We start from the raw sequence: 244 nt of genomic DNA, 5'->3' as shown, positions 1-244 counted from the left end.
TTTTTTTTTTTTTTCACAAATGAATCATTTACCCTTATTCTTATTGAAGGTTTTGTCTTTCTTTATTTTAAGACCTTTTTTGGATTGGTCTTATTTCCCGGTCTCAACAATGTTAGCATGTGAGCTGGGGATTCAGCAACCATGGTCGAAGCATTGGGGTTTTAGAACTCCGATCAACCCAATCTTTCGTTCTCTCTCTCTCTCTCTCTCTCTCTCTCTCTCTCTCTCTCTCTCTCTCTCTCTC

Source organism: Macadamia integrifolia, chromosome 7 (assembly GCF_013358625.1).
Source record: "Macadamia integrifolia cultivar HAES 741 chromosome 7, SCU_Mint_v3, whole genome shotgun sequence".
NCBI lineage: Eukaryota > Viridiplantae > Streptophyta > Magnoliopsida > Proteales > Proteaceae > Macadamia > Macadamia integrifolia.
The sequence above is the reverse complement of the archived record's forward strand: the minus strand, read 5'-3'. Positions refer to the sequence as shown.